This window comes from Schistocerca cancellata, chromosome 6 (assembly GCF_023864275.1).
Source record: "Schistocerca cancellata isolate TAMUIC-IGC-003103 chromosome 6, iqSchCanc2.1, whole genome shotgun sequence".
NCBI classification, from domain to species: Eukaryota; Metazoa; Arthropoda; class Insecta; order Orthoptera; family Acrididae; genus Schistocerca; species Schistocerca cancellata.
The window spans coordinates 156163048-156188161 of NC_064631.1; the positions used below are offsets into that span (position 1 = coordinate 156163048).

General features: G+C 44.0%; 2 pseudogenes; both read right to left on the minus strand.

Moving 5' to 3' along the window:
- Window positions 1–9471: 9471 nt before the first annotated feature.
- Window positions 9472–9589, minus strand: LOC126089604 (5S ribosomal RNA; annotated as a pseudogene).
- A 14279-nt stretch (window positions 9590–23868) lies between these two features.
- LOC126089721 (5S ribosomal RNA) lies at window positions 23869–23986 on the minus strand (annotated as a pseudogene).
- Window positions 23987–25114: the final 1128 nt, after the last annotated feature.

Consider the following 25114-nt stretch of genomic DNA (forward strand, 5'->3'; position numbering starts at 1 on the left):
ATATACCGGTCATTTTTGAAACACCCTATATCATTAACGTCGGTATGCAGCAGAACTTCGGAACATACATTGTGTTAGAACATTATGAATTACCTCGAGGAGAACAGTCTATTGACACGTAGTCAACACGGGTTTAGAAAACATCGTTCTTGTGAAACACGACTAGTTCTTTACTCACACCAAGTGTTAAGTGCTATCGACAAGGGATTTCAAATTGATTTCGTGTTTCCAGATTTCCAGAAGGCTTTTGACACCGTATCTGACAAGCAGCTTGTAAGCAAATTGCATGTTTATGGTATATCGTCTTATTTATGCGACTGGATTCGTGATTTCCTGTCAGAGAGGTCACAGTTCGTAGTAATTGACAGAAAGTCATCGAGTAAAACAGAAGTGATTTCTTGCGTTCCCAAGGTAGTGTTATAGGCCCTCTGCTGTTCCTTATACATATAAATGATTTATGAGACAATCTCAGCTGCCGTCTTAGCTTGTTTGCACATGATGACGCCGTTTATCGTCTAGTCAGTCATCAGAAGATCAAAATCATTTGCAGGACGATTTAGATATGGAGCCAAAATTAACAGTTGACCCCAAATAATGAGAAATGTGAGGTCATCCACCTGAATGCTAAAAGGAATACGTTGAACTTCGGTTACACGTTAAATCAGTCAAATTTGAAGGCCGTAAAGTCAACTAAATACCTAGGAATTACAATTACGAACAACATAAATTGGAAATGACACACAGAAAATGTTGTGGGAAGGCGAACCGAAGACTGCGTTTTATTGGCAGAACAATTACGAGATGCAGCCGATCTACTAAAGAGTGTGCTTACGCTACAGTTGCCCTTTTATCAGACGGGATTAATGGAGCACATCGAGAAGCTTCAGAGAAGGGCAGTACGTTTTGTATTATCGAGAAATAGGGGAGAGAGTGTCACTGACATAATACAGGGCATGGAAATCATTAAAACAAAAACGTTTTTCGTAGCGGCAGCATCTTCTCATGAAGTTTCAATCACCAACTTTCTCCTCCGAACATGAAAATTTTGTACTGACGCCGATTTACATAGGGAGAAACGACCATCATAATAATAAGGGAAAGCAGAGCGCGCACGGAAAGATATAGGTGTTCTTTTTTTCCGTGCGCTGTTCGAGAGTAGAATAATGGAGAATTAGTGTGAAGGTGGTTCGATGAACCCTCAGCCAAGCATTTAAGTGTAATTTGCAGAGTAGCCATGTAGATGTAGATGTAGGTAGTTACAGAAGTGACTAGAGTTAAAAATGAAAATCTTAAAGTTACCTACATGGGACGCTGTAAACCTCTCAATAAGATATAGCTGTGACATGCTGGAACATAGTTCCCAGTAGTATAAAAAGAAATGCATATGGAGGAGTAAATTTTGTACGCTGCTCCATACACCGTGTGAACACATGCCTCATAAATCTGTTGAAATGACACTTACGTCAAAATAACTCGAGTAGCAATTGTGGTAGATACACTCATGCTCATAAATTAAGGATAATACTGATACATGGTGAGTCAACGCTCTGGTGGGCAGTTTGCGGGTTTAAATAACCTCGGGATATGACCATGCGGTACATTTGAACTGCGGTCGTCGCACGGTGGCGCTGGCAGCAGTCCAGAAACACAGAGGTGTGTTTGTGCATGTCAGAGTACGGTGCAGCGAGTAAGTGTGTAGACGTTTTCAGACGTGCCAATGGTGACTGTGTGTTGAAAGTGGCGCAATGACCACATATTGGTGACGTTATGAGGGATAGAATACTAGGGCGACTGGAGGCTGGTCAAACACAGCAGGTCGTAGCACGGGCCCTCCGTGTGCCACAAAGTGTGATATCACGATTATGGCAACGATTCCAGCGTACAGGAAACGTGTCCAGGCGCTACAGTACGGGACGTCCACAGTGTACAACACCACAAGAAAACCGATATCTCACCATCAGTGCCCGCAGACGGCCACGGAGTACTGCAGGTAGCCTTACTGGGGACCTTATTGCACCCACTGGGACAGTTGTCTCCTGACACACAGTATACAGACGACTGAACAGACATGGTTTATTCATCCGGAGACCTGCAAGGGGCATTCCACTGACCCCTGGTCACAGGAGAGCCCGTAAAGCCTGTTGTCAAGAACACAGTACATGGTCACTGGAACAGTGGTCCCAGGTTATGTTCACGGACGAATCCAAGTATAGTCTGAACAGTGATTCACGCCACGTTTTCATCTGACGTGAAACAGGAACCAGATACCAACCCCTTAATGTCCTTGAAAGGGACCTGTCTGGAGATCGTGGTTTGATGGTGTGAGGTGGGATTATGATTGATGCACGTACACCCCTACATGCCTTTGACAGAGGAACTGTAACAGGTCGTGTGTATCGGGACGTCATTTTGCACCAGTATGTCCGCCTTTTGAGGGGTTCAGTGGGTCCTACCTTTCTCCTGATGGATGATAACGCACGGCCCCACCGAGCTGCCATCGTGTAGAAGTACCTTGAAACAGAAGTTATCAGGCGAATGCAGTGGCCTGCCTGTTCTCCAGACCTAAACCCCATCAAGCACGTCTGGGATGTTCTCGGTCGACGTATCGCTGCAAGTCTTCAAACCCCTAGGACACTTCAGGAGCTCCGACAGGCACTGGTGCAAGAATGGGAGGCTATACCCCAGCAGCTGCTCGACCACCTGATCTATAGTATGCCAACCCGTTGAGCGGCCTGTGAACGTGTGCATGGTGATCATATCCCATAGTGATGTCGGAGTACATGCGCAGGAAACAGTGGCGTTTTGTAGCACATGTGATTCGGGACGGTTTTCTCAACTTATCAAAGAGTGCAAAGATGCAAGTGTATAGAGTCGAAATGTTTGTAAAATCTTTGTAGTTAAATTCTAAGAGAGATCGCACAAGCGTTTTGTATGCTGCCTCCATTGTAGACTTTCCCTAGTATTCTACCAATACGCGAAATATGTCACCTGCTGTTCCTACGTCTGAACCTATGTGATCGTTCCATTTCATATCCCTACAAATTGTCACATCCAGGTACTGACGTGAGTTCACTGATTCCACATGTGACTTCCTGGTATTATAGTTATAGGATATTACTCTTCTTCATTTTGTGAAATGCACCATTTTACTTTTCTCAAGATATAAAGCAAGTTGCCGATCTTTGCACCACTTTGAAATATTATCAAGATCTGACTGAATATTTGTGCAGCTTAGCATTATCTAGGAAAAGCCTGAAGTTACAAGATCATTAATATACAGTACAACAAGGACACCAGAGGCCCAAACACACTTACCTGGGGCAAACCCAAAGTTCCTTCTATTTTTGCCGATGACCCTACATCCAAGATACATCTCTCTACCAAAAAAACTTCAATCCAGTCACAAATTTCGCATGATACCCCATACGATCGTACTTTTGATAATAAGCGTAAACCTGGTACTGAGTCAAACACGTTTCGAAAATCGAGAAATACTGAATCCACTTGTCTGCATTGATCCATGGTTTTCAGGGTGTCATTTGAGAAAAGCGCGAGATGGGTTTCACATGATCGTTATTTTCGGAATCCATACTGGTTGACAAGGAGGAAATCGTTCTGTTCGTGATGCCTTATCACAGAAAATGTATTCGTAGTTGCGAATACTAAGAATCATCAGCTGTATATGCGAATGACGACGATGAAAATTTGTACCGGACCGAGATTCAAACCCGGATTTCCCGCTTTACACGAGCGGTCGTGTTAACCACTTTGGCTATCCGTGCACGACTCACTGCCAGACCTAAACTTCCATATGTCGTCGTTCCTGTGCCAAAACCTGTACCCGCACACATGTTGGCCGGCCGGAGTGGTCGAGCGGTTCTAGGCGCTACAGTCTGGAACCGCGCGACCGCTACGGTCGCAGGTTCGAATTCTGCCTCGGGCATGGATGTGTGTGATGTCCTTAGGTTAGTTAGATTTAAGTAGTTCTAAGTTCTAGGGGACTGATGACCTCAGAAGTTAAGTCCCATAGTGCTCAGAGCCATTTGAACCTACCGCACATATATTGTGTCATTCCCATACACCGTAGGTCATTTTAATTTAAAGACGCGCCTGGTATCGGCTGATAAATACGATATTGCAGCTCGTGTGTTGCATGTCCGAAGGACATCACAGACACTGCAGTATCGAATATACCTCATTACGTTTGAGTTGAGAATACTTTCTAAAATTCTGCAACAAATGGATGTCAAGGATATTGGACGATGGTTTTACGAATCACTTATGCTACCCTTCTTGCAGACGGGTGTGACTTGGACCTGTGTTTTGTTTCAACTGCACGGTATAGTTTTTTTTCGATGTGTCTGTGGTTTGTAGTTGAAAGCGAGGCTGACTCACTCGCAAATTCAGTATAGAAACCGACAGTGATTCCACTGGGCCCTGGAGCTTTATTCAGTTCCTCACCACCACTGGCACTAATATCTATTTCAATCATGTTTTCAGTGGTACGAGGATAAAATTGGGGCAGTATTCCTGGGTCCTCCTTCGTCAAGAAACTGTTAAAAACGGAGTTAAGCATTTCGGCTTTTATGTGAATGCGTGGTGACTACTTCTGTACTTCTCTGAAGGAACACACACCACACGAAGTCGCATCACTGATAAATGTTATGGAAGGGAAGGAAAAAAAGCGAACTAATGATATCAGCAGCATCGGGACTTTGTGCGGAATCTGTGGCAATGAGTGAAAATGTGTGACGGACCATGACTCCAACCCGGGATCTCCTGTTTATTAGGCATTTTCAGTAACCACTGCGCCACCCGGACACAACTTCTGCTTTGCTATCCAATATTTGAAATTCCTTTCTTATCCGCGAGTGACTGGACACTAATTTTGGTGCAAACAGTGATGCCTTTTAAACGAGGGAGTATGACCGCTCTGCTTGGACATCACCGCAAAAAAAGGCGCTGTCCACATATGATAGCTCAGTTATTTCAGATTCGTCAGTAAATATTGTAATCACATTTCAGCAATGAATTTGCCCGTTTGTATTAGATATGTTCTTAACCTCTACTATTTTCTGGGTAGAGGTGGTTGTGCGAACAAAGTAGCCGAGAAAAAGGAAGTTGAAAGTGCTGCCTAGTTGCGGTGAACCGGGTAATAAGGAAGCGTTCCGCATAAGTGGCTCCTACTGTTCTACAGATCGCTTTTGATTTCAAGAAAGAAACGGTAATTGGACTGGAAGAGCTCCTACTCCTCTGTTAATTTTTGATAATAGGGGTTCCAGCGTTTGGAGTCTTCGCGATATAAAATTGTCCTCTTGGATTTGGTGTCATAAAAAAATAGTAATCTTTGATGTTTCCAAGAGCAGATTCCTGACTAGCCAGTGCTGAAGACAACTCTCCGATGTTGGTTCTATGGCGAGAGGTAACTTGATCACACCGTAATACAATTGATGTTGTCCATCACTAATTGTAGCCTTGGAAGCAGATGTGTGATGGCATACTGCGTCAGTCGTGAGTTTACTTTCAGGAATCGTGAAATCAAAAGTGACTACCATTGTGTGGCCGCCCATTTCATTTACGGAACAATATGCTGCACCCCATTTCGAGCAAATGCAACTACTTGTGATTTTTCGGGGTAATATTGCCAGTCACTTTCGTGTCAGCTTACTGTCAAGTAAAATAGCAGCACGACCTAGACTATGACGAAGTGGAGAGATGTGGCCGTTGAATATAGGCATATATCGTCTCCATGCACTGAAATTTTAACGACTCTGGTGAAAGGGTACAGTACCGCCCGACATTGAAAATAGGTACAACATTCTTCGTTATTCTTGTCAGAACAACATTTTTTTTCTAATAATAACTCAATTTCACTTAATACACTGAAGCCGGATACCAGTGTAGGAAAGAATGACAATTTATTTATTTAATTGATCACATGTGCACTCCCACAAAATAAATCCCTACATCCAATTTGGTGAGATCTGTGAAATGAATGAATGTATGGTCGTCTGCTAACTGCAGGTAATGAATGTGCAATATATGATCATCTTTGAGTCGGTCCTTTGGTCACCTTTGGTGGAACCAAAGAGATGAAATTTACCTGAGCTTTGAGCACCTGAATTGTGGCTGACCAATACGGTAGCAAGGTGCTCCCCCACTTCTGCAATGGTGCGAGCTGACCCGAAGAACGGCCATGTTTCAGCTCTCTGGCGCTGGATCTTGTGATGGTAAGACCTGTCTTAGGTGTGCTCCGTAAAGACAGAAGAGTGGAAAAAATGGTATGCATGTGGAATACTTAAGAGTAGTTTGGAGTAATAATTTCTCTATTTCAGAAACTTTTGTGGGGAGAATTAAATGTCAGGCAGGCAATATTAAGGGGATCGTAGTAATCTTCGGAAGTGACCAACGGTCACAATGAAACCACGTGTAGCAATAGGTTGAAATACTTCCGAGTGCTAAAGTTAAGCTGAATTACTGGCGTGTGTACTATAAGTTGGAAATATTTAAGAAATGGCGTGTGCAGGACTTGAAATAAGAGACGAATACTTCCACGTGGTGAGTACTATGTGAGTCTCAATCTGTGTATGAGAAAGGATAAAGAGAAGTACTTGTCCATGGTATCAGTTGAGGACTCGCGTGTGTGACGAATATGTTCTTAATATTACTTTGCGTGTTATGTTTCCGTGTGACGCTGGATTCAAACTCTAATACTCTGAGAGTGAAGCAAGGTGAGTCAGCCGTCTATCCATCAAAGCCACTTGGATTGCATTGCACAGGAAGACGTGCATATATCGTCCAGAGTTCGTAGTAGGAAAGAAAAGTTACGAAGTGGGGCAGTGTCGTGTGAAACTGGGTTGTGACTATCCTTTGTGCTGTATTGTATGTTGCCAGTGTGATGTATGTCATGTAATTTAAGTATGTGTGGTTTGCATGGGAGAGTAGCAAGATAGGTTCAGAGGCAGTGGGTTGTGCATGTTCCTTTTTGTACCGCTCGGTCTGTAGTAAATTTTCGTGATGATGGGTGTGAGAGTCGAAGTGTGAGATATAGCAAAAGATCCACCATCCTATCCAGAAAGTGCACTGTAGCGTTAGACAATAACGAGACCATAAGATAGAGAATCACCAATGTAAAGCCATGCCCACTGGGCGGAGTTTCTCATGTGTAATTATTGTATAAAATGTAATGATAGTATAATAGAATTTATCGGAATTAAAAAAAAGGATAGTGAAAAGAAAAAGATTGGTGGCCTTGTTCTTCGAATAGTGTGTAGTCATGATATCCAGAATTTATAATGTGTGTGCCATTCACATTCAGTGCGATGGCCACGTGTTGATCAAAGCCGTTGAGTAAGAAAGAAAATGTGGTATTGCCAGTGCGTAGTGAACAATCAGAGTTGTGTAAATTACTAATAGTCAGATGTGCATTATCCGTTTCCGTTGCGTAATGTTCAAACATGATAATAATTTGTAGCTTAATTGTGAGTACTAGAGCTCATAATCAGTCATTGATGTTTTGCGATAAATAAGAATAAATCCACTCGCTTGGCAGACCACTCATCTTGCAGGCCTGGCTGGCTTGATGCCACAGTAAGAGCAAGGCATGTGGGTGCCTCTCACTGGTTTAACTGTCGATGGTAGAGAAATTTCAGTATATGGGAGCTGGTGGCGGCTAGAGCCATTGAGGGTCTCTATGAGGGATAGAAACTGTCTGCCGATGCGATAAAAGAAATTGTTGTCGATTTGGAAGAATAAGGGATCCAGTATTAGCGTCAGAGTTTGACAGACCTTTGGAATGCTAGAGATCAATCAAGCTAGAAGGGATAGACAACATATCTTGCAATTTCTTGCGCGACTGGCAACTAAAATATGATTCAAGTCTGAGATATACCATCTGACTTTCGAAAGAATGTCATCCACATAATCCCGAAATAGCAAGGACAGATAAGTGAGAAAACTATTGCATAATTAGTTTGACAGCTCAAGCATCCAAGACATTGTCCACAATAATGTAGAGACGTATGGAAAAGAAAACTGAGTATCTATTAGACGACGACCAGTTTCGCTTTAGAAAAGGTCAAAGCACCAGACAGGCAGTCCTGACGTCAGCTTATAATGAAAGGAGAAAAAAAAGAAAGAAAAAGCACAGCGAAGAAGGTAGAAATAATTTGTAGACCTAGAGAAAAATTCTAAAATTGAAATTAGTGAAGGCCTTCAGAGCCCTTAGAAAAATAGGTAAACACTATACGGAAAGATAGTTAATATATAGGGCAGTTCAAAATGAATATAGTGATTACAAACGGCTACAGCTAGGAGGGCGTGCTGAAAAGTAAGACCTTCAATTTTTTTATGTGAAGACTTTTAAGGCTTTGTAAAGAATACAAGCGTTATTAACATTCCACATCTCTATTCTTCATGTCTACCAATTTGTAGACCTCTGCCGCGGTATATAACGGTCTCGGTTCGTGGGAAAAAAGCGTGTTGTAAACTAGCATCGAATTATAAGAGTTCTTCCACCCACGGAGAACCCTCTCCTTAAGCATGGCAATACCAGACCACACAAGAATGCGGTGAAATCTGAAACAATCCGGCGCCTTGGGTTCATTGTCATCGATCAACCTCCATATAGTCCCGACTTGGCCCCATCCGATTTTCAGATGCTTCCATAACTTAAAGAACACCTGCGAGAACTTCATTTTGACAATGATGAAACGGTGCAAGCGGAGTTCAGGTTGTGACTCCGTCAACAAAGTCAGACTTTCTACACGCTACAGTGATACTATCAACAAACTGGTCTCTCGTTGAGAGAAATGTAGCCGGCCGTGGTGGCCGAGCGGTTCTAGACGCTTCAGTCCAAAACCACGCGGCTGCTACGGTCGCAGGTTCGAATCCTGGCTCGGGCATGGATGTGTGTGATGTCCTTAGGTTTAAGTAGTTCTAAGTCTAGGAGACTGATGACCTCCGCTGTTAAGTCCCATAGTGCCTAGAGCCATTTGAACCATTTTGAGAGAAATGTGTTCGTCGCCTTGGTGACTATGTTGAAAAATAAATGTGTAGACATGAAAAATGAATAAGTAAAATGTTAATAACGTTTGTTTTATTTGAAAAGCCGTAAGAATTGTCACTTAAAAGTGTTACTTTCCAGCACGCTCCCGTATGTAATACAGAGCGATACACTGATAAGAAATACAGAGAATGTAAAACGTAGTTCAAATTTTTTACAGTCTTTTGAAGTTTTCTATTTAACTGCCCATGGTCACAAAAAAGGAGCACTCCGTCTTCAGGCCATAAGTGGCCCATCGGGAGCATCCGACCGCCGTGTCATCCTCAGATGAGGATGCCGATAGGAGGGGCGTGTGGCCAGCACACCGCTCTCCCGGTCGTTATGATGGTTTTCATTGACCGGAGCCGCTACTATTCGGTCGAGTAGCTCCTCAGTTAGCATCACGAGGCGAAGTGCACCCCGAAAAATGGCAACAGCTCATGGCGGCCCAGATGGTCACCCATCCAAGTACCGGCCACGCCCGACAGCGCTTAACTTCGGTGATCTGACTGGAACCGGGGTATCCACTGCGGCAAGGCCGTTGCCCATGGTCACAAGCACAACATATAAAATTGTAAGTGATTATGTATTTGACGCCATACATTCTGAAGTATATGTGGATCACTGTTGTGAGCGCATTAGAATTGGAAGTTTGATTTCTGGGCTTGCTTTCCGTAGTGAAGTCGTCAACGTGTCTGACTGCTATGTGGAAGACCCGGCTTCAATCCCGATACTGTCTGGGATTTTCCCTTGGAGAGCGGGAAGGACGGGAAGGGAGTGTATCCAGCATCGTGTTGTCAACTAAGGAGCTACTTGAGTGAGAAGCAGCTGCTCTAAGGGCTGGGAAGAAGACAACCGCCGGGAGAGCGGTGTACTGAGCCCATGCCCATCCATGCCGCATCCATATGACGCCAATGGCACATGATGACTCAAGGGCCGCTGTACAGGGTGGCAGCCAGTCAAGGAGTATTTAGGGAAGAGCATTAAAAAATTTATTTCAAAGGCTCCGTCATATCTTTGTAAGTATTCGCCCACAGAAACTTCGGCTCTGCCTACGTGACCCTAGTAGCGTGCCTTTCAGAAAGCTGCTGGCTAGAGACCCATGAGCCCGCTGCTGAAACTGCTAGAGAATTCACGCCATCGGTTTTCGCCAATAGCGTGCGTGGGATACAGGTCACGTGTGTGGACACTGTAGGATTCTGCAGTGCAGAACTCAGTTGCTTCTCTCTCTTGTGATTCAGACCTCGACTAGCGCAGATGTCTTTTTTGGGAGGCAGAGCCTATGGTCACCAACATAGCTTAACATGAACCGCCTCCTCTTCCGTTGCCCCCTTATTTAGTTCGTCCTCTTAGACTGGTCGCGCGGAATGGCCGCCCGGTTAGAGGCGCATGTCACGGATTGCGTGGTCCCTCCCGCCCGAGGTTCGAGTCCTCTCTCGGACATGTGTGTGTGTGTGTGTGTGTGTGTGTGTGTGTGTGTGTGTGTGTGTGTGTGTGTGCGTGGTGTGTGTGTTGTTCTTAGCATAAGTGAATTTTAGTTTAAGTAGTGTGTAAGTCCAGGGACTGATGAACTCAGCAGTTTGGTCCCTTAGGAATTCACACACATTTGACATTTCCAAACTGGCCTAAAACTGATAACTCCCACCCTATGCGCAGCTCTTGTACACACTGAAGAGCCAAGGAAACGGGTACATCTGAGGTAGTGCTGGAGGGAATTGACACCATCAGTACTGCAGGGCTGTCCATAAATCCGTAAGGGTAGGAGTGGGTGGAGATCTCTTCTGAACAGCACGTTGCAAGGCATCCCAGATATGCTCAATAATGTTCATGTCTGAGATGTTTGGTGGCCAGCGGAAGTGTTTAAACCCAGGTGAGATTTCTTGGAGCCACTCTGTAGCAATTCTGGACGTAAGGGGCGTCGCATTGTCCTGCTGGATTTTCCCAAATCCGCCGGAATGCACAATTGACATCAACTGATGCAGGTGATCGCCTGCTTACGTACATGTCTCCTGTCAGAGTGGTATCTAGACGTATCAGGAGTCCCATATCATTTCAACTGCACAGCCCTCACACCATTACAGAGCCTCCACCAGCTTGAACAGTCCCCTGATGACATGCTGTGTCGATGGATTCATGAGCTTGTCTCCATACCCCTACACGTCCATCCGCTCGATGCAGTTTGAAACGAGACTCGTCCGATCAGGCAACATTTATCCAGTCACCAACAGTCCAATGTCGGTGTCGACGGGCCCAGTCGAGGCGTAAAGCTTCAAGTCGCGCAGCCATCAAGGGTACACGAGTGGGCCTTCGGATCCGAATGCCCATATGGATGATGTTTCGTTGAATGGTCCGCACGCTGAAACTTATTGCTGACCCAGCATCGAAAGCTGCAGCAATTTGCAGAAGGATTGCACTTGACACATTGAACGATTCTCTTCAGTCGTCGTTGCTACCGTTCTTGAATGATCTTTTTCCGGCCGCAGCGATGTCGGAGTTTTGGTGATTTACCGGATACCTGATATTCATGGTACACTCGTGAAATGTTCGTACGGGAAAATCCCCAATTCACCGCTGCCTCGGAGGTGCTGTTTCCCATCGCTCGTGTGCCGACTAAAACACCACGTTCAAACTCACTTAAATCTTGATAACCTGCTATTGTAGCAGCAGTAACTGATCTAACAACAGCGCCAAGACACTTGTCTTGTACAGGCGTTGCCGACCGCAGCGCCGTATTCTGACTGTTTACAAATCTCTGCGTTTGAGCACGCATGCCTATACCAGTTTCTTTGGCGCTTTAAGAATTAAATGCAGGACAGGAACTTCCTTTGGCCCTGAACGTGAACCGCCGGTTCCTGGAGAGGGACGTAGATCAACATAAAACATTTGGAGCTTTCCGGGAAGTGGTGATCGATCTCGAGATAAACTGCTTTCGTTCCGCCTTCGGGACATGCCGCTTAATTTGGCCTAATAAATTTCCTCGCTTGCCACGCTTGGTTAAGTGCAAACGCTGATTAATGGAACGCACGACTGGCGCCGCGCTGAGAAATATTAAAGTCGTGAACCAGCGTACCAACGAGCGACTCAGCGCTTATAAATATGGACGAAGGCGGACTTCCGCCTCGCTTTGTTTGCATTAAAGCCCCGAGGCTATGGTGCGCTATTTTTAGTAGCTGTGCCTTTCTGCGGTACCGTAATACGTATTTAAAATACAGTTTCAATATACATACTGTAAAAGGTTATCTGCAGAACAAAACGCAAAGAGAGCGCTATTTAAACGCAGTAACTAACTTTTAAAGCGTAACTTAGAATGTATACTACTGGCCATTAAAATTGCTACATCAAGAAGAAATGCAGATGATAAACGGGTATTCATTGGACAAATATATTATACTAGAACTGACATGTGATTACATTTTCACGCAATGCGGGTGCATAGATCCTGAGAAATCAGTACCCAAAACAACCATCTCTGGCCGTAATAAGGGCCTTGATTCGCCTGGGCATTGAGTCAAACAGAGCTTGGATGGCGTGTATAGGTACAGCTGCCCATGCAGCTTCAACACGATACCACAGTTCAACAAGAGTAGTGATTGGCGTATTGTGACAAGCCAGTTGCTCGGCCACCATTGACCAGACGTTTTCAATTGGTGAGAGATCTGGAGAATGTGATGGCGAGGGCACCAGTCGAACATTTTCTGTATCCAGAAAGGCCCGTACAGGACCTGCAACATGCAGTAGTGCAGTATACTGCTGAAATGTAGGGTTTCGCTGGGATCGAATGAAGGGTAGAGCCACGGGTCGTAATACATCTGAAATGTAACGTCCACTGTTCAAAGTGCCGTCAATGCGAAGAAGAGGTGACCGAGACGTGTAACCAATGGCACCCCATACCATCACGCCGGGTGATACGCCAGTATGGCGATGACGAATACACGCTTCCAATGTACGTTCACCGCGATGTTGCCAAACACGGATGCGACCATCATGATGCTGTAAACAGAACCTGGATTCATCCGAAAAAATGACGTTTTGCCATTCGTGCACCCAGGTTCGTCGTTGAGTACACCATCGCAAGCATTCCTGTCTGTCATGCAGTGTCAAGGATAACCGCAGCCATGGTCTCCGAGCTAATAGTCCATGCTGCTGCAAGCGTCGTCGAACTGTTCGTGCAGATGGTTGTTGTCTTGCAAACGTCCCCATCTGTTGACTCAAGGATCGAGACGTGACTGAAAGATACGTTACAGCCATGCGGATAAGATGCCTGTCATGTTGATTGCTAGTGATACGAGGCCGTTGGGATGCAGCACGGCGTTCCGTATTAACCTCCTGAACCCACCGATTCCATATTCTGCTAACAGTCATTGGATTTCGACCAACGTGAGCAGCAATGTCGCAATACGATAAACCGCAATCGCGGTAGGCTACAATCCGACCTTTGTCAATTCGGAAACGTGATGGTACGCATTTCTCCTCCTTACAAGAGGCATCACAACAACGTTTCACCAGGCAACGCCGGTAAACTGCTGTTTGTGTATGAGAAATCGGTTGGAAACCTTCCTCTTGTCAGCTCGGTGTAGGTATCGCCACCGGCGCCAACCTTGTGTGAATGCTCTGAAAAACTAATCATTTGCATATCACAGCATCTTCTTCCTGTCGGTTAAATTTCGCGTCTGTAGCACGTCATCTTCGTCGGGTAGCAATTTTAATGGCCATTAGTGTACATTCACACGGGGGCGTTTACTAAGTGATGCAACATGTTTTCTTTATGAAAGCAGGTTGGTTTTATACAGAATGCGAATACACTGTATTATTCCCCGCTCTTATGGCCATGGAACCCTATTTTTCGCCATAATCTCCGTTCAAAGTGACCGCCTTAGGCCGCCGTACTGGGAGGGCCTGTACGTCTGCATGCCACCATTCTACTGGTCGACGTCGGATCTAACGCCTTGCTGCGTGGGTGATATTATCATCATCCACATACTGCTTCTCGCGGAGTGCTTCTTTCATTGGGCCAGGCAGTGGCAAGTCGGAAGGTGCGAGTACGGCCTGTAGAGTGGTTGAGAAAGAGTAGTCCAAAGAAGTTTTGTGATGTTCTCTCGGGTGGGTAGAATTGTGAAGCGTTGCGTTGTCATGGACAAGATGAAGTTCGTCTGCATTTTTGTGGCAATGAACACACCGAAGTTTTTTCAATTTCCTGAAGGTATCACCATACACTGTGACGTTCTTTTAAAATATACTTGTGTTTGTTAACGAAAGTTGTTGTTGTTGTGGTCTTCAGTCGTGAGACTGGTTTGATGCAGCTCTCCATGTTCCTCTATCCTGTGCAAGCTGCTTCATCTCCCAGTACGTACTGCAGCCTACATCCTTCTGAATCTGCTTAGTGTATTCATCTCTTGCTCCCTCTACGATTTTTACCCTCCACGCTGCCCTCCATTACTAAATTGGTGATCCCTTGATGCCTCAGAACATGTCCTACCAACCGATCCCTTTTTCTAGTCAAGTTGTGCCACAAACTCCTCTTCTCCCCAATTCTATTCAATACCTCCTCATTAGTTATGTGAGCTACCCATCTAATCTTCAGCATTCTTCTGTAGCACCACATTTCGAAAGCTTCTATTCTCTTCTTGTCCGAACTATTTATCGTCCATGTTTCACTTCCATACATGGCTACACTCCATACAAATACTCTCAGAAACGAATTCCTGACACTTAAATCTATACTCGATGTTAACAAATTTCTCTTCTTCAGAAACGCTTTCCTTCCCATTGCCAGTCTACATTTTATATCCTCTCTACTTCGACCATCATCAGCTATTTTGCTCCCCCAAATAGCAAAACTCCTTTACTACTTTTAGTGTCTCATTCCCTAATCTAATTCCCTCAGCATTAGCCGAGGTAACTCGACTGCATTCCATTATCCTCGTTTTGCTTTTGTTGATGTTCATCTTGTACCCCCCTTTCAAGACACTGTCCATTCCGCTCAACTTCTCTTCCAAGTCCTTTGCTGTCTCTGACAGAATTACAAAGTCATCGGCGAACCTTAAAGTGTTTAGTTTCTTCTCCATGGATTTTAATACCTACTCCGAAGTTTTCTTTTGTTTCCTTCACCGCTTGTTCAATATACAGATTGAATAACATCGGGGAGAGGCTACAACCCTGTCTCACTCCCTTCCCAACCACTGCTTCCCTTTCATGTCCCTCGACTCTTATAACTGCCATCTTGTTTCTGTACAAATTGTAAATAGCCTTTCGCTCCGTGTATTTTACCCCTGCCACCTTCAGAATTTGAAAGAGAGTATTCCAGTCAACATTGTCAAAAACTTTCTCTAAGTCTGCAAATGCTGGAAACGTAGGTTTGCCTTTTGGTAATCTAGCTTCTAAGATAAGTCGTAGGGTCAGTATTGCCTCACGTGTTCCAATATTTCTACGGAATCCAAACTGATCTTACCCGAGGTCGGCTTCTACCAGTTTTTCCATTCGTCTGTAAAGAATTCGCATTACTATTTTGTAGCCGTGACTTATTAAACTGATAGTTCGGTAATTTTCACATCTGTCAACACCTGCTTTCTTTGGGATTGGCATTATTATATTCTTCAATGCGTAATGTTTGTCTTATGGAAATTTACCGTGTAATATGTTGTTGAGCAAATGGTGTGCTTAATAAGTTTTACTGTAATCCAAAAAAATTAAACAACTCAATCTGCAAAACCAGTATGCAATGCCTATAATGAAATAAATCATTCTGAAATTTACTCAGTCTCGTGAGCACCAGCACCGAGTTCTATAGTCCTGTGCAATAAACTGATAAAATTCCCTATGAAATAAAAACTATGAAATAAATTTCCCTGAGTGCTTGAGTCGCAACGGGTGTAATCTTGGTATTCTGTTCTCTCCACAGTAGGCTTAGAAAATATTCAATCTTGACACAGCAAAGTCCAATGCCGGACGTAAAATAGCTTCATAGCTTCATGCAAATAATGTCAGTTGATTGGTTGTTAAATGAATAACGTTGCAAATGTTCACTGTAAATATTGGATATAGGCTCAGCGCTGTGCAGTGCTGCCCGCATTAAAGCTGTTGCAAACATTAATACTTTTCTGTTTCTGGCACAATATTTTTCTCACTCTGATTGAAAAATCATTTCTTTAAAAAAAAAATATTCGCTGGATTTAAATAAACACGATGTAGAAGAGGATGAGGTACTGATAAGGGGATATCCTAACACCAAATGCTTCAGACTGAAAATTGTATTCAAAATAAAGTTTCTTCTTCACAAAATCTGATATGAAACACTTTACATTAACTTCAAAACCAGTCTCAACTTACTGTCACAATAAAAAAAATAATAAATATAAAAATAAAAAAAACCACTTGGATTGTTACATGAGAAAAAGTCTGACATCGTTCGACAAAATAGATTTCAGAATTTAACTTCTCTGCATCAGGATTACACAACACACAAAATATTACAAATCGGGTAGAACCTAATCAACCTATACATTAAATCTGACTGAAAACACTTGGTTCCTACATTCAAAGGTCAGTACTGTTCTAAGACGTGTATATTTCTATTGTCAAACCATAATTTATGAAAGATGTTTATATTTTATTAATAGGATTAAGTAGGAATAATTAATATTTGTCATTTTGGAAATAATTGTGGTAGCAGGGCATGTCTGCACCAAAGTATTGTTGGCGGGAGAGACCGCATATTGATATAATTTTAAGAAGGGCGGGAGAGACCGCGTATGGATGCATTTTGAGAAAGGAGTGGGAAAGTCCGCGCATTGATACATTTTGTAATGGTAGCAGGGATTGTCTGCACCAGAAAGCACTGTTGGCGGGAGAGACCGCACTTGAGCGTTCGTGGGAAGTTGGTAGTAAGCGAGATGTGAAGCGAGTCGGTAGCAGGTCTGAAGCGAGAGGTTGAGAGGAGCGGTGTGCCTGCCAGCCACCAGCTATGATTTACAAGAGATTATAAACGGATGTACAGAGACATCAGCTAACTATTATCGTAAGAGGGACTAATATTATTGAATTATTTTTTTTTTCAGAATCTCAAGACTACTGAAGGTATGTTTGCGCAATGCTAGTTGTAAGATTATTGTAAAAAGGAAGTCCCATCTGAACGTTTGTAGAATCATTTCATTACCAACAGTAAATATTTGAAGAATCGTTTTCAGAATATAATTAATTTTTGCCAGCAAGATTGCATTACTGATTATAATCCATCCCAAAAACCATAAACGTAAAACTTGGCAAAATTTTATTGTTGTCAAGAAAAATTTTAACTATGAATTACGTAACTTAAGTCAAATTAATTAAAGAATAACGTCAGCTTTGCTATTAGAGAATAACGGCAGCTTTGGTAATAAATACAGCCACTTATTACAGGGTGTTTAAAAAATGACCAGTATATTTGAAACGACAATAAAAACTAAATGAGCAGCGATAGAAATACACCGTTTGTTGCAATATGCTTGGGACAACAGTACATTTTCAGGCGGACAAACTTTCGAAATTACAGTAGTTACAATTTTCAACAACAGATGGCGCTGCAAGTGATGTGAAAGATATAGAAGACAACGCAGTCTGTGGGTGCGCCATTCTGTACGTCGTCTTTCTGCTGTAAGTGTGTGCTGTTCACAACGTGCAAGTGTGCTGTGGACAACATGGTTTATTCCTTAGAACAGAGGATTTTTCTGGTGTTGTAATTCCACCGCCTAGAACACAGTGTTGTTGCAACAGGACGAAGTTTTCAACGGAGGTTTAATGTAACCAAAGGACCGAAAAGCGATACAATAAAGGATCTGTTTGAAAAATTTCAATGGACTGGGAACGTGACGGATGAACGTGCTGGAAAGGTAGGGCGACCGCGTACGGCAACCACAGAGGGCAACGCGCAGCTAGTGCGGCAGGTGATCCAACAGCGGCCTCGGGTTTCCGTTCGCCGTGTTGCAGCTGCGGTCCAAATGACGCCAACGTCCACGTATCGTCTCATGCGCCAGAGTTTACACCTCTATCCATACAAAATTCAAACGCGGCAACCCCTCAGCGCCGCTACCATTGCTGCACGATAGACATTCGCTAACGATATAGTGCACAGGATTGATGACGGCGATATGCATGTGGGCAGCATTTGGTTTACTGACGAAGCTTATTTTTACCTGGACGGCTTCGTCAATAAACAGAACTGGCGCATATGGGGAACCGAAAAGCCCCATGTTGCAGTCCCATCGTCCCTGCATCCTCAAAAAGTACTGGTCTGGGTCGCCATTTCTTCCAAAGGAATGATTGGCCCATTTTTCAGATCCGAAACGATTACTGCATCACGCTATCTGGACATTCTTCGTGAATTTGTGGCGGTACAAACTGCCTTAGACGACACTGCGAACACCTCGTGCTTCATGCAAGATGGTGCCCGGCCACATCGCACGGCCGACGTCTTTAATTTCCTGAATGAATATTTCGATGATCGTGTGATTGCTTTGGGCTATCCGAAACATACAGGAGGCGGCGTGGATTGGCCTCCCTATTCGCCAGACATGAACCCCTGTGACTTCTTTCTGTGGGGACACTTGAAAGACCAGGTGTACCGCCAGAATCCAGAAACAATTGAACAGCTGAAGCAGTACATCTCATCTGCATGTGAAGCCATTCCGCCAGACACGTTGTCAAAGGTTTCGGGTAATTTCATTCAGAGACTACGCCATATTATTGCTACGCATGGTGGATATGTGGAAAATATCGTACTATAGAGTTTCCCAGACCGCAGCGCCATCTGTTGTTGACAACTGTAACTACTGTAATTTCGAAAGTTTGTCTGCCTGAAAATGTACTGTTGTCCCAAGCATATTGCAACAAACGGTGTATTTCTATCGCTGCTCGTTTAGTTTTTATTGCCGTTTCAAATATACCGGTTATTTTTGAAACACCCTGTATATAGGCTTACAGCGGTTAACAAAAAACGTTAACCCTTAAGTGCTCTAGTGGGGTCCTGGAGCACCCCAGGCGAGATCAATACAATACACAGTATGTGAACGGAACAACAGACGGCATCAGTGTTCTTGGTAGTCCTCAGTGAAGTGAGGGCGTTCAACGCGGACTGTTGGATACGGTGTTTCCGGTAATATTTTGTGAGATAAAGAAAAAAATTTTGTGGTAAGGTCTTTTGGGACCAACTGCTGAGATCATCGGTCCCTAATCTTACACACTACTTAATCTAAGTTAAACTAACTGACGCTAAGGACGACACACACACCCATGCCCGAGGGAGGACTCGAACCTCCGACGGGGGGAGCCGCGTGGACTGTGACAGGACGCCCTAAACCGCGCGGCTACCCCGCGAGGCAGACATAAAGACAAAGAGGTCACTGCATATCCCACCAGAGTGTTAACGTAAGTTGCTTTTCATTATCTCAGTTTGTGTCTTACGCGACTGAAGTCTTAGAGTACTTCGAAAAGAGCAAAATTTCAATGATAACGTCAATTTTTGCCCGAATCTCATGGTCGTGCGGTAGCGTTCTCGCTTCCCGCGCCCGGGTTCCCGGGTTCGATGCTCGGCGGGGTCAGGGATTTTCTCTGCCTCGTGACGGCTGGGTGTTGTGTGCTGTCCTTAGGTTAGTTAGGTTCAAGTAGTTCTAAGTTCTAGGGGACTGATGACCATAGATGTTAAGTCCCATAGTGCTCAGAGCCATTTTGAATCGTCAATTTTTAAGGTTATGTGTGTATGTGTGCATTATTTTTCAGAATGGCATCATCGAAGTCATTAACACATGACGAGTTGGAAAGAATAGTGAATGATCCTGCGTTTTTGCAATCTGATGAGGAGAGCACAGCAGATGAGGAAGAATTTATACTAAAGTGATCACGATTCCACCTCTGAAGTTCCATCAGAAAGTACTTGTGAAGAATCAGATGAAGAGGCATATATTAGGCCTTCCGCTGACAAATATTTCTTTGGTGGTCAAAAGAAGCTCCTCCTACAACTCGTACCCGTGCTCACAATATAGTTAGTCACCTTCCAGGTGCTAGACGTGAAGCAAAAACATTTGATTCAACTGACGTATTATCTGCTTGGGAATTGTTCATTACTGAAGACTTATTACAACTAACACTCGCCAATACAAACGTCAAGATACATGACATGTCAAACAAATACAAAGCTCCTCAACCAGCATTCATAAAGCCGCTAGATATAATAGAACTTAGAGCATTTCTAGGTTCAAATGGCCCTGAGCGCTATGGGACTTAACTTCTGAGGTCATCAGTCCCCTAGAACTTAGAACTACGTAAACCTAACTAACCCTAAGGAGATCACACACATCCATGCCCGAGACAGGATTCGAACCTGCGACCGTACATTTCTAGGTCTGCTTTATTTATCTTAACTAATGAAATCTAATCACGAAAATGTTGTTGGACTTTTTGCTAATGATGGAACTGGTCGTGATGTGCTTCGAGCCACTGTGAACGTTCATGGATTTTTATTCATTTTGTATTTTTTGCGTTTCGATTGTGCTACTACAAGAGATGGTAGGAAGGGTGATGACAGACTTGCAGCTATTAGAGATGTCTGGGAACTCTTTATAGACAAATGTCAGAAATATTATACTCCAGCAGCGAACGTGACAATCGATAAAATGTTAGTACCCTTTCGTGGTAGGTGCAAATTTCGCATGAATATGCTTAAGCAGTCAGCCAAATACGGCCTCAAAGTTATGCGCCTTTGTGATTCACGAACATTCTATTTACGCAATGCATTTGTCTACAAAGTATACTATCAATTCCAACACATGATGTTTTGAAATTAATAACACCAATTGAGGGAAGCAATAGAAATGTGACAATAGACAATTGGTTCATGTCACTTGAACTCTATGATCAACTGGAAGCCAAAAAATTGACCATCTTAGGCACTCTAAAGCTAAATGAACAGCAGATCCCAGAAGAATTCAAACCAAACAGAAAGCGCCCAGTAGAATCTGCATTACTTGGGCATAACGAAGGAAGGACAATTTGTTCTTATGTTCCTCGGAAAGGTCGAGCTGTTGTGTTGCTTTCATCTATGCAGCAGGATCAGAAAATTAGTACTCAAAAGACAAAACCTGAAATCATCATTGATTACAGTGCCACAAAAGGAGGAGTGGACGCACTGGACCAAATGTGCGCCAAATATTCGCTATTACGGCGAACACGCAGATGGCCAGTGTCTGTATTTTATGCCCTTGTAGACATAGTAGGAGTCAAAGCTGCAGTTTTACTTCAGTGCAGCAAACAACTTGGTCTAACTGACGATTTAAAAAGAAGAGAATTGCTACAGAGGCTTGGAATGAATTTAGTAAAACTCCGTATACAACGTCGAGATGCCCTAGCCCTTTTTTGTGAACTGAGAAACGTTGTCGTTAAACTTGGTGGTACTCTTTCCTCAACATCTTCAGAGCCAGAACCCATGTGGAAAGCACGATGCTACATGTGTGCAAGAAATGCGGACAAGAAAACCAAATTAGTGTGTGAAAAGTGCTCAAAACATGTTTGTCGCGATCACAGATTTTTCAGTGTGCCAAAATTGTAATCATATCTCAAATGCGTAAAAATGTTGATAATATTCAGTGATAAAAGCGCAATTCAAAATAAAATTTCTTTAAATTACAGTTTCGTTTAACTTATTGGGGTACTCCGAGGCCCCACTAGAATATTAGCATATGAGCATTTCACTAGAGTAGTTAAGGGTTAAGCAGCCGGAGTGGAGCGAACAAATGAAACTTCACTGTTAACAGAGTGTGTGATGTTATATCAGTGATTACAGAATCGAGTGAGATTGACAAAGAACTTGGCAGTATGGGCCCATTGATCGGTATGACGTCGTAGCCCATCTCGCCTTGATTCGGTTAGGAAGGCTGTCATGGAGAGTTATTTTATCTTCTGACGCGAGCTAGCCCACAACTTTTGCAACTAATCTCATGTACGAGGTTGGTTCAAAAAATTCCGGAACTTCGTGCACAAAATTTTTCTACACGTACCTTACACTTACTGAGCATGGTCTCCTTCGAAATACTCTCCTCCACAACTGACACACCGCTTCCAACACCGTTGCCGCTTCCGGAAACAGTCTTGGTACGCCTCTTGCTGGACCGCGTGATACGCCGACTGCTAATTTTCTTTTATCTCGGCTATAGTTGCAAATATTCGTCTTTTCAAAGGGGTTTTCACTTTGAAAATAAAAAAAGTCCGCAGGGGCCAGGTCTGGAGAGTACGCAGATGAGGCAGCACAGCGACTTCGTGTTGTTTTGTGGAATAGTCATGCAGCAACAGGGATGAATGTGTGGGTGCGTTAACGTGAATTCTCTTGCCACGCTTCAGGCCGTTTCCTTCTCCAACACATCCCGATAGTACCATCGATTAGCAGTTTGTCCCTGTGTCACGAATTAATGAGGAACTACTCCTTCAAAGTCAAAGAAAACTATGAGCTTGGCTTTGACATTTGACCTGGCGTGATGAGCTTTTTCTGGCCTTGGAGAACCTTTCCCGACCCATCGTGAAGATTAATCCTTGGTCTCAACATCTTAACCGTTGAACCACGTCTCATCATCAGTTATGATTCTCTTAACATCTCGTTCTCGTCTGCGTGATCCAAAAGCTCTTCACAGATTGCGATGCGAAGTTCTTACTGGTCTCAATTCATGAGCCGCGGGATGAGCCTGGCAGCAACACGATGCATTCCAAGATGTGTAACGATTTTATGACGAGATTCAACTGAAATGTTACATTTTATACGATCTTGGCACGCGAAACTTCGTTGGCGTTTTTGACAACAGCGTCGTCTGTAGTCATCGTAGGATGTTCCTATTTTAATGTGATATGTTACAATACAGCATCACCGGTCTATTGCCGCCTAACTGTGTTGGTGGGGCAGTAAATTTACCCACAGGGCAGTGACTGCGTCACTGCAATACACCTTGGAGGCGTTGCGGTGGGACTTGTAGTCTCGTATCACCCTCTGACGGTGACAGAAGGATGTTGCGGACGAGTTGCGATGCGAAGTTCTTACTGGGCTTAATTCATGAGCCGCGGGATGAGCCTGGCAGCAACACGATGCATTCCAAGATGTGTAACGATTTTATGACGAGATTCAACTGAAATGTTATATTTTATACGATCTTGGCACGCGAAACTTCGTTGGCGTTTTTGACAACAGTGTCGTCTGTAGTCATCGTAGGATGTTCCTTTTTTAATGTGATATGTTACAATACAGCATCACCGGTCTACTGCCGTCTAACTGTGTTGGTGGGGCAGTAAATTTATCCACAGGGCAGTGACTGCGTCACTGCAATACATTTTGAAGTTGTTGCGGTTGGACTTGTAGTTTCGTATTACCCTCTGACGGTGACAGAAGGATGTTGCGGACGAGGGTCATATTTTACTTCCGTCCTGCCATTTTTTAACTGCGAGAACCATTCGAGACACCCAGTACGCCTTAAGCACTCATCACCGTCGGCTTCCTGTTTTCTTGAGTTTCACGCATTATTTGGTGCAGATATTCCGCTCCTCTAATAGTGCCGTCTAGAAATTCGCAGACTGTGCGACACAACGTTCTACTCAATACAGCTAAAAAAACTCCCCCCGAAAAGGCGACGGAGGCCCAATGGGACCGACCGGCCGCCGTGTCAACCTCATTCCACAGGCGTCACTGGATGCCGATACGGGGGGGTCAAGTGGTCAGCACACCGCTCTCCCGGCCGTATGTCAGTTTACGAGTCCGGAGCCGCTACTTCTCAACCCAGTAGCTCCTCAGTTTGCCTCACAAGGGCTGAGTGCACCCCGCCTGCCAACAGCGCTCGGCAGACCGAATGGTCACCCATCCCAGTGCTAGCCCAGCCCGGCAGCGCTTAACTTCGGCGATCTGACAGGAACCGGTGTTACCACTGCGGCAAGGCCGTTGACTACTCAATACACCACTGAAAAATAACTAACAGACATGTTGTTGTTGTTGTTGTGATCTTCAGTCCAGAGACTGGTTTGAAGCAGCTCTCCATGCTACTCTATCCTGTGCAAGCCTCTTCATCTCCGAATAACTACTACAACGTACATCCTACTGAATATGCTTAATATATTCATCTCTTGGTCTCCCTCTACGGTTTTTACCCTCCACGCTTCTCTCCAATACTAAATTGGTGATATGTCTCAGAACGTGTCCTACCAACCGATCTAGTCAAGCTGTACCACAAATTCCTCTTCTCCACAATTCTATTCAGTATCTCCTCATTAGTTACGTGATCTACAAATCTAATCTTCAGCATTCTTCTGTAGCGCCAACATTCGGAAGCTTGTATTCTCTTCTTGTCCACACTGTTTATCGCCCGCGTTTCACTTCCATACATGGCTACATTCCATACAAATACTTCCAGAAAACACTTCCTGACACTTGAATTTATACTCGATGTTAACAAATTTCTCTTCTTTAGAGAGGCTTTCTTCACCATAGCCAGTCTACATTTTATATCCTCTCTATCATTCCGTTATTTTGCTCCCCAAATAGCAAAACTCATTTACCACTTTAAGAGTCTAATTCCCTCGGCAGCGCCTGATTTAATTCGACTACATTCCATTATCCTCGTATCTAACAGACATACAAGAATGAATCTTCCGGCAGTTACACACTAAGCACAGTTGTGTGCAGGAATGCCAACTGCATTTCCTCCAACATACCATTGGCGCGAAATTATGGATGTTCCGGAATTTTTTGACCAGACCTGGTACAGTAGCACTGGGACGCAGGTGACGTACGAACTAGTGCGACAGACGTTCTGTTGGGATCAGATCTGAGATCCCTGTGGCCACAGGAGTACCTCAACACCACACTGGCAGTTCATAGAGACGCGTGTCATGTGTGAACGTTGATTGTCTGTTGGAAAAATGGAACCATGGTACTGATGGATGAGCGCTAAGACACGAAGAAGCAGGATGTCGTTGACGTACCGTTGTGCCGCCCGTCAGAATTCCCTCAGTGACTACCAGGCATGAGCCGAAGTCGTACCGGCTGACTCTCCACACAACAGCAGGGCTCACTCT